Raw genomic sequence first — 9,501 nt, forward strand, 5'->3', positions numbered from 1 at the left:
AAATGCAATTATGGGCGCTAATATTGCGCCAAGATCACATTGCAAATGGCCAGATTAAGGGGGGGCATCAGGGGCGGTCGTCCCTGGGCCCCCACACACAGAGGGGTCCCCACTAGCAGCGGTGCAGCCGGTGGCTTCACCCGCCGTTAGTGTCCCCACCGCTAGTGTAGTGTAGACCGCGCAGTGAGCGCGGCCACACTACACAGTGACAAACACACAGCCGCCGGCGGCAGCTGTGTGTTTGTTACAGCAGCCGATGAGAGTCACACAGACTCTCATTGGCTGCTGCTTCAACGGAGGGAGCCGGCTGGAGTTCACTTATGAGCTCCGTCTTCCGGCTCCCCCCCCCCCCCGGGTGATGATGAGAGTGACGTCATGACGCTGACGTCTCTCCCATACTGCAGGAGAAGAGGAGCGGACAGCGGCGGTTTCAGGTAAGTTGTGGGTTTTTTTGTGTGTGTAAGGGGCACTGCATAGGGGGGGCCGCTTCATGGGGGCACTAAGGGCAATGCATAGGACAACTACTGGCGGCACTGAATAGAGGTGGGCTACTACTAGGGGCAGTGTATAGGGGGGGACTACTTCTGATGGCAATGCATAAGGGGGACTACTGGGGGCACTATATAAGGGGCACTGCATGGGGGGGACCACTACTGGGGCACTGTATATAGGGGCACTGCATAGGTGGGACCACTATTGGGTCAGGGGGCACTGTATAGGGGGACCACTACTGGGGCATTATATAAGAGGCACTGCATAGGGGGGACCACTACTGGGTCTGGGGGCACTGCATAGGGGGACCACTACTGGGGGCACTGCATAAGGGTCATTACTACAGGGGATGGTGGTATATAGGGGCACCCACAAGTTTGTTGCCCAGGGGCCCCCACAGACCTTAATCCAAATGTGTTCATTAATAAATGGGCCACTCAATATCAATTTACAAACTAGAAGCAAAATCAGTGGAATAACTGTTCATTGAAGCTGCCAAATGACATCTGTAGTGATACAAAGCAGGGCCGGATTATGGACAAGGCGGCACCTAGGGCACGGTAGGACCTAGGGGGCCAACCTGCCACACGCCTAGTTTTGGAATCCTTTTCTTGCTTTTCTGCTGTGAGCAGTGTGGGTTGCGAGTGGGAGAGGTGGGGCTGGCATTTGCAAGTGGGGGAGGGTGGTGGTCCTGACCAGTGGAGTGCCAACAAAGTTATTCTGCTATACTTAAGGTGAAGCAAACATAATAGAAATATGATCATCTTTTCTTTAAGTCAAATTTTACATCTAAACTCCTCATAAAACTAATACGTACAAAATAAAATAAGTGTGCTATTAATCCATTAATCTATATATTGTTGTTGTCTTGCAATTGGAGGCGTTTGTACATTAAGATATATTTACATCTCTGGGGAGATCTAAGACAATTGTTCTGGATCAGTTTCCAAAACACACTCTAATGTGTTAAGTGTCAGCATTACGCCAGTATCATATAGGAACTCATTGATTGCATATTGTTAACTATGTATTTATTATAATAACACCAGTTATTGGTTATATTATATTATACACGTTTCCGCCTTTAATAGATAACAGCTCTGTAGCCCACACAACAGACAAATAACTTCTTTAAATGTTTAAAGATGGACCAAAATACTTAGAAACAAATAGAACAAACATGTTAATACAATCCAGATTTTACTGCTTGACACCAGACCTTTTTCATTCAATTATTTATCCAAATAAATCCAATTTCGATGAGTGTTTATTTTTTAATGAACAGTTATTACTGGATTAACACATCACAGTCGGTGGGAAAGTTACAATCTTTAATATGCATCCATGGGTGTATCATACATTTAAAAATGAGTCAGACATAGTTCATAAATATAGCACAATAAGTCATTAAGTTCATGCTATCAACAGGTACATAGACAGTAATTTAACCTCAAGGGTTTATTTTTTATTTTATCATTCCTTTAGTAATAGTGTTTTTGAAACACGTAAGTGACATTCAACAGACAATACCATCCTCTTGCTGACAATTTTGTTCACCAATGTGGATAGTTTGGACCCAACAGCTGTGCATGTGTGGGTGATAACTAAAGTTAAGTGAAATGATTACTGAGGTCATGAGTTTCGAACCCAAAAAAGTGCTATCAGTGTAGAGTTTGTATGTGCTCCCCATGTTTGTATGGATTCCTCCCAGGTACTCTGGTTTCCTTCCACTATCCAAAAACATTGGCATGTTGATTGGCTTCTCACAAATATAATTAACCCTAGTCTGTGTGGTAGAGAATTTAGATTGTAACTATGGAATTCGGATTTTCAGATTTGCCACCAAATGACCAGATTGGTCCAGTTTAGCCAAACCCATGTGTAATAAAACTGGACAGAGACCTGGACATTCACAAATCAAGCACAATGTCCAGATGTGACCACCTTTTCTCACTAGTTCCCATTTGTAAATATGCCCATACAATTACAATGTGGTTGCTGGGCACAGCTCCTAAATAACTAGATCAGTAAAATTAGCCAACATACATGAGGATTTAGCTCTTAATATGTAATATGTTGTGCGCTCCTAAATAATTTATCTGCTCAAATTCATTCATACGGTTCTTGGACTATTAGTGCACATTTAAAATTCAATGCCTTTTGCTAAACAGTTTACATGGTAGAAGCGGTTGTCTAATACCCCTTTCACACTGCTGAAATAACCTGGGTTATTTCCAGGTCAACTAGGGTCGCAGCTTAGTGTGAAAGGGTCCCTGAAAAATAACACAGGTCGAGTGACTCGGTAATCCAACCCAGCCAACGGCCAGGGTTGGGCATGGTAATGAACCGGGTTATGCCTAAAATGAACTGATTGGTGGTCGTGGAGCAGTCACCACCCACTTTTTATGACCTCACAAGTTTAGCAGGGCAGACCGGGGTTCTGTGTGAATTGGGCCTCCATAGGAATAATCCAGGTCAAAGATGCAGTATAAACGGGGTCTGACCCGGGTCTCATTCGGGACTGCCCCATTTTCAAAATCTCAGGTCGGACCAGGGATTTTGGTGTGAAAGGGGAATAATAATCAGGATTGCCGACATTCTGGCTGCCTCTTTCGGAAGGGAGCAGCGAGATCCGCATGGCAGGGGGGCGGAGCCAGCATAGGGGAGTGACCGGACAGTTTTGTGGGCGAAGAGGGGGGCGTTGCTTGGCCCTGCCCCCTCTACACATTGGCGAGATTACCAGCATTTTTTTTTAAATTACAGTCAGAAGGTGATCGATTGGTACTTTATCTCTCTCCAAGGTTTCATACATCTCCTCCCAATAGTCTTGGGAGTGGTAGAAGAACCTAGCACTGGTCCTGGACATACAGTATATGTACACATTGATCTTCTTATACACTGCATAGTGTATTTAACTAATAACACTATAAATGGTCTATAGCAGTGGTTCCCAAACTCAGTCATCAGGGCAGCCTAACAGTCCATGTTTTAAGATATCCATATTTACGCATGATGGTTAAATCAAATTGACTGAGGTATTAATTAAGCCACATGTGCTGAAGCATGGATATCCTTAAAACCTGGATTGTTAGGATGCCTTGAGGACCAAAGTTGGGAACCATTGGTCTATAGTATAAGCTTTAGGGGAAAGAGTCTATAATATGAACTTTCTGTATAAAACATCTAATATAAATTACATAATTGGTCAAGAAAAGATAAACTACCCCATTATACATACATAATATAACCAGTAGGAGACAAAACTGAGCTTTCTAAGCACACAAGATTTTTCCTAACATCTGTGTCTTCCTTCAGGTAGCTGCTCTCTCTGGTCCAGCGCACTGACTGAGGGCCTAATTCAGCAGTGCTCGCTAGATGTTTGGGAATCTTGCCGGGCGTGAGAGGCCGCACGTAAACTGGCAGCAGACTGTCAGTGATTGACAGTCTGCTGACGTTTGGGGGCGGCGATGCTCTCCGTTTCCCAAAATGGAGGCGTGTTGCTGCCGTTGCGGGGGAGGGAAGAAGCCAGGATCTCTGTCGGCTGATGGAGATTTCCTGGCCTCTTCCTCTAAATTGCGGTGGCCAGCTGCGGGACCCCATGGGTCACCGCAGCCGGCCGATGTTACGTAGATTATCCGATGCTGCATTGGCCAACGCAGCTCGGATAAGTAATGCACAGGAGGCGTGATGCCTCCTGCTGCATTACCATATCTGCGTGCAGCTTTGCAATTACAATCCTTGCAGAATCAGGCCCTGAGTGCTCATATCCACATATAGCAGACTTGATTGAGAAGCTGCTGCCACTGGGCATTCACAGCAGCTCCATCCTGCCCCTTCTACTGCATGATGTGGCTGTAGCGTTAGTATAACCATATTATATACTGCTGTCTGATAGGCGAAAGGCTGGATAAGCGTGAGAATATGTAAGATTACTGGTGTTTTTGCTGTTGGATGTTTATGACAGCCTTGTTGCTGGGCAGCTTATAGTGCTGGCTGGTCAGACGTTTGGTAGAGCCAATGACATTGCTTGAGGGACCTTGAGGGAGTGGTCGGTTTTATCCATATATATTGGCTCGTTTGCATGATGTCAGCCTCTTTGGTTATGGATCTTTGAAGTGATAAGTATCAGACAATTCTGCCTCACTTCCAAACTTTTCAATCTGTCCCTCTCTCTTTGTTCTTTCCTTTTTTCTTTACAATCGTTTATCCTCCCTTGTATTCTTACACCCTGCTATGTTTATTTCCTTTATTCTATTTTCCCCATATTCAACATTTCATTCCCTGCCCTGCAAACCCGGTCCGCACCCCCCTTCCTCACACCTGCACTGTGTTTTTCCGCACTTCGGGGTCTATTTACTAAGCAGTGTTGAGACAGAGTGAAAAGTGATAAGAAAGTGATAAGGAGCCAGCCATCAGCTCCCAACTGTCATTTTTCAAACACAGCCTGTGAGATGACAGTTGGGAGCTGATTGGCTGGCACCTTATCACTTTTCACTCTGTCTCCTAACACTGCTTAGTAAATAGACCCCTTCTAGCTTGTCAGCACGGGCGGTGTTCCCTGCCCTCCCGCCCGGCATTATCGTGTTGCTCTTCTCTTTGCAGGGCTCGGTATGTATGCCTAGCCCTGCGTCTCCGTTCACCTCCGCTGTACCAGCGGGAGAGGTTGCTCTTGGGGCTCCCACTGGGCACTCTGCCAAGCCCGTCAGTGCGGCCAGGCTAAGGGTTTGAGCTCCCCCCCCCTCCGCCGCCAGCCGGCCGGGTCCCTCCCACTGGGGGATTCAGTTAGTACACCACAGGCGCGCCGTGCCCCCGTCCGTGCCGGGGCTGGCGGCCATTATCTGCCCGGTGGCCATTTTGGATCCCACTGCCTCTGTGGGATCCTGCCAGCTCAGCCATGCTGCTGGCATTATTTCACATACCCCTCCCCCAGGCTCTCTAGTTTTCTGCTCCCCCATCAGGAGCCCTTGGGACCTTGCCCTCCCCCCGTCCCTTATGTCACCTTGCTGCCTGCAGCAATTTTTCCATCCACCGTTATGGCCCTTCTCAGGCGCCTTTTTGCATATCCCACGGCCTTATGGCTCCTTCAGCCCCGGTTCCCCCTTTTTAGCATTTTGTCTGGTGTGATGACTTCCTCCCACACTTCATTTCCCCTTCCCCACATACCCCCCCCTGGTTTTAATTTTTGCACCCCCCATGCTATCTCTTGTTCCCGGCAGTTCTTCATCCACCCCCACAACTGTTCCCCAGTCACCACCCCCTGGCCTTTATCACCCCCCTTCTCCTCCCCCCTTGATTTCAGTTTCTCCTCTGCGAGTTTTGTCCTGTTTCTCTTCACAGGTTCAAGAAGGGGTGACATCGGTTTCGGACCTCCTCTTTTCGGAGCAGACACCTTTTAAGTTTGGGGGTTCCAGTTACACAGGACATGATGATGGGTCACATTTACTGTTTTTGGCGTTTGGGGATCTAGTTGGTCGTTATAGCAAGACGTTGTTTGTTAGCGCTTAAGTTTGTTTAGTTGCTGGGTCACACTGCGGGTTGATTTACAGTTGGCACGGTAGGCTCCTTTACTTTGCTTTCTATATCTTCCCAAAGTTCGAGTCATATCTAAGTCGGGGGGCGGGCCACTGACAGGGAGAGCCAGCCTCTGCATTCAAGTTTGTTTGTCAGCATAGAGCAATGAGGCACTCCGTATTTGTGCCAGGTTTCTGGTTCAATTCAATGGCGATCGCATTTGGCCTTGGCCTTCAGTGGCAAATTGTCGAGGCAACTGTCACCAGTGAGGCCTCTTTTTTACATATAGTTGAAGACTGTCAATAAGGCATCTTCACCGTCGGGGCTTTTGTTTAATGATTATGTCTTAAGAGATCACGGGTATATGGGGTCCTCCTTATTACACACATCATCTGAATATCACATATATAATTTACTCAGTCAGTGTTTGTCTCCTGCAAAAGGTAATTGTTTTTTTTTCTCACCGTACTGAAGTGTTATTTGCCCGGTATGCCTTTCGGTGCATTATAGAGGTGGCTCCCCGCTGGTGGGGCAAAGAGGTGTTTTGCATCCCAATCCTATCCTGCTCTACAAATTTCAGTTGCTACAGTTAGGACAGGGTTTGGTTGGGTGAGGATTGTATGCTTCAGTTTTTGGTACTCGTTTCTTTCAAATTGGGGCAACTTTTTGGCGCAGCGTTAAGGGGGCATCTCCCAGGCACATGCCGATTTTAGGGCGTTGAAAGTCAGTTGACTACGAGACTTATATGTTGTGAGAAGTAGTAGTTGCGCACCTGGCGCCAACCTGAAACGTTGTTTAACCAGCCAATCGTTGAACGTCTAGCATTCGACAATTGGGGGATTGTGAAGGGATTTTAAAATTTTTCCTCCCGGGAGCCTTGATCTGACCCAATTTGGTTCACGGGTAGGTTTTTTAGTTTTTCCTCTTCACTGAGGTTACCTGTTTCCCCCCTAATGCATCCCTGCTAGGTAGTTGTTATGTGTTTTTCTCAAAGTTGTGTCAGGATGGTTGGGTATGGTGAGGTGCTCATGATACGGAATTTGTTTTTCACCATGCTGCAGTTGACAGCATGGTGGACTTGAGGGCCACTCTTATGAATTTGTGCCGGAGCGACATGGTTCGGTGCGCAGCAGTTTTGTGGTTTTATGGGTGACAGGTTGTAGAAGAGTGTGCGAGGTTTAGTTTCGAGTTTCGTGCTTGATCCTTGGTGGTCACATCGGGTGTGTGCTTGGTAAGTGGGGTTGCCTGTCGAGAACAGTGTCGTGGTGGAGTTGAAAGGTGTTGAGTCGATTGTGCGTGATGAGAGTATTATTGGAATAAAGGTGGATGGGAGGAGTGTATGGTCAAAATGGTGCCTAGTTTTTGACTTTGATAGTGGTGCGCAAATATGGTGTTGGTCAGGATGAGTTTAGGGTGAAGGTGTCAGTAACCTCTTATGTTGGGTAGCTTGGTTTTTGTGTCATAGCTTTTCGTTGGCAATTCAACTTGGAATTCTCCATCTAGTTGGAAGGCATCTTAATTGGTCTTTGTGAGCAATAAGGATTTGTGTTTCTTGGGCTCGGTCGTTTTGGGTGGCGGGCCAGTTACCTTTGGAGTCTAGCTTTGGCAGGAGTATGCTGCAGCTCAGTGGCTTTATGTGGCTTAAGATAACTTTGTGGAGGCACTTGCCCCCGAGGAACCTGGCAAATGTGTCCTTCTCCATGCGAGGGGACCCGGGCGCTTTTCTGTGCGTAAGCGCCTTGGATTGGCCCATGGGGGAAGCGAGACCCTCGCCTCATTAGTGCGTCTTGAGGGGGGACATTTCAGTCGTTCCCCGAGTATTTGAGTTAGGTGAAAGCTGGAACTGAGTCTGCAGCGTCTCTTGCCACCCTGGTTAGGTTAATTAATTATAAATAAAAGCTGTGACTTTTTAGCCAAGCTGTTGTTGTCTGTGTCGTTAATTATTAGTTAAGTAAGTAAGCATTTCAAGGTTGTTAAGGGTTTGAAGCAATAAACCAATGTATTATCTTATAGTAGGCGAAGGCTGGATAAGCGTGAGAATATGTAAGATTACTGGTGTTTTTGCTGTTGGATGTTTATGACAGCCTTGTTGCTGGGCAGCTTATAGTGCTGGCTGGTCAGACGTTTGGCAGAGCCAATGACATTGCTTGAGGGAGTGGTCGGTTTTATCAGTATATATTGGCTCGTTTGCATGATGTCAGCCTCTTTGGTTATGGATCTTTGAAACCCACCATCCCACCCGTTAATGAATATTGTTGTGTCACACTAACCTTTTCTTTCCCAAATAGGGGAGGCGCAGCATGGCGGGAGTACGCTGCAGCTCAGTGGCTTTATGTGGCGTAAGATAACTTTGTGGGGGCACTTGCCCCCGAGGAACCTGGCGAATTTGTCCTTCTCCGTGCAGGGGGACCCGGGCGCTTTTCTGTGCGTAACCACCTCGGATTGGCCCAGGGGGGAAGTGAGACCCTCGCATCGTTAGTGCGTCTTGAGGGGGGACATTTCAGTCATTTCCCAAGTATTTGAGTGAGGTGAAAGCTGTAACTGAGTCTGCAGCGTCTCTTGCCACCCTGGTTAGGTTAATTAATTAATTATAAATAAAAGCTGTGACCTTTTAGCCAAGCTGTTGTAGTCTGTGTCATTATTTATTAGTTAAATAAGTAAGCATTTCAAGGTTGTTAAGGGTTAGAAGCAATAAACCAATGTATTCTCTTATGGTCATGATATGCTGGCTGGGGTGTTTACCTATACCTATACCTTAACCTGGTAGCTCGTTATACAGTATGCATTTTGTCTCACATCTGTTTATTTGTGTTATGCAGGGGCATATTGGTAAATAAAAGTGGCACTGGAAGATTTTTCTAAAGTGTCCTCAGGTGGGCGGCACCAACACCAAAGTTGGCGGAATTAGTACATTACTATACCTGAAGACATTCAATTATAGGCAAGGCTAAAGCAAAAAGTAAATATACAACCATTAACAACTATATGAATTCCAAAACATTCCACAAAATGTTCGTAATGTGTGGAGCAACTATGAATACCCAATGGAAAACTCTGACCAGGAAGTGGGAAAACATTTAAAAACAAACTGAACTGAGGGATTAAAAATATATTAATGGTGTGACACATGCACTTGACTGTCTAGATAGTGGAAGCCTAACCAATTCCAAACCCAATACAATAACACTGCCTATGCAACAAGTGAATGTCTGAAATACAGGGTGACACATTATGATTTTTAGACCTCTTTCCTGTCCACTGTCAGGGCCTGATTCAGAGCCGGACGCTATTTGCGAACGGTCGTTCAGAAAAAGGGGCCGGCTATTTAAATGGAGCGCTTGCTCTTTGCGGTCTGTTGATGCCTCTATGTCTGAGTGAGCGAACGAAACACGCGCTCGCTATTTTGTAAAGACGCCCCTTGGCCATTCGCATCATACGTCATCTCCGCTATTTATTAGATTAATCGAGTACCTCGAAAGGCGTCTGAACTGCTCGCAG

This window comes from Taudactylus pleione, unplaced genomic scaffold (genome assembly GCF_031769625.1).
Source record: "Taudactylus pleione unplaced genomic scaffold, aTauple2 ptg000041l, whole genome shotgun sequence".
NCBI classification, from domain to species: Eukaryota; Metazoa; Chordata; class Amphibia; order Anura; family Myobatrachidae; genus Taudactylus; species Taudactylus pleione.